The following is a 1,285-nucleotide window of genomic DNA, read 5'->3' as shown; positions in this document are numbered from 1 at the left end:
AAAGAAAAGAATCTGCCTGGAGGTAAATTGGTCTCAGGTAATGAGTGAATTCAAATTTCCCTGACTCTCGCTCCTACAAGCTTATTGGGGAGTGCCTACTTCCATTCAAGCATCCCTCTTCCTTCCAAAGAATCCCTCTGCTTCTTCAGAAGCTCCCAAAAGACCTTCCAGATGTGTTCACACACTACTCTGTGGCCCTCTTTGCCCCTCACTGAGCCCTTCCATAAGTGCATCACAACTTCAGGGGCCCATAGCATCTCAACTACCTGTTCCACATTGGAGAGGATGCTATTATGGAATGAATTGCACCCCCTAAAAAATATGTGTAGTAAATCCTAACTCCTGTACCTGTGATTATAAGCCCATTTGGGAATGGACTTTCTTGTTATGTTAATGAGATAGTATTAGTGTTTCAAATCAATCTCTTTTGAGATATAAAAAAGCAGATTAACATATTTTCACACATGCAATCCCCTTGGGCATTAGTTTCCTATGCCTGCTAGTTATATGCATGTGTGAATTTAGCTGGGTGTCACATAGTTAGAAAAAAATGGTAAACAAGAAAGCACAGAGGGGATCACATGATCACCAAGGACCTAGGAATGTTGTTGTTGTGTGCCTTGAAGCCGATTCTGACTTACAGCCACCATATAGGATTCTCAGGCTATTATCTTTACCAAAGTGATCACCAGGTCTTTTCTACCAGTCTTCACCAGGATTTTCTACCAGTCTTCACCAGGATTTACTACACAAGGAGCTGCTTGTTGTTGTTGTAGTTATGTGCCATGGAGTGGGACCAACTCATAGCAACCCCTCCTTGGGTTTCCAAGGCAGTATCACTACAGAAGTAGATTGCCCAACCTTCTTTCTGAGGCGTGGCTGGTGGGTTTGAACCCCAGCCTTCTGGTTAGCAGTCAAGTGCCTTAGGCACTATGCCACCAGGGCTCTGGTAGGTTCCAATTGCTGACCTCTTCCTTTCACTAGTTTGCTGCTAATCACCCAAAGCTGAGGGGGTGGGAGTACCATGTTCAAAAGCCAAGTAAATGGAGTGGAGGCTCAAAGCTAAGGGAACAGAGCTGCCAAACCCAAGAGGCAGGAGAACAGAGCCTACTGCTGCCACGAACATGGGTTTGACACTCAGATGGACTAGGAAAATGGGCTACCCAAACAGAGAGATGGAGGTTTTCATACCAGTGGGCCTGGAAGGTGAGGCCTCTACCCAGGGCCAAGGGGCCAACACCCAGAATCCACAGAGCATGACCAACACCCAGAGACTAGAGGGCAG

The sequence above is a fragment of the Orycteropus afer genome, unplaced genomic scaffold, assembly GCF_000298275.1.
Source record: "Orycteropus afer afer isolate SDZICR_OR568_19922 unplaced genomic scaffold, OryAfe1.0 scaffold00020, whole genome shotgun sequence".
Lineage (NCBI taxonomy): Eukaryota > Metazoa > Chordata > Mammalia > Tubulidentata > Orycteropodidae > Orycteropus > Orycteropus afer.
This window is presented reverse-complemented; position numbering follows the sequence as displayed.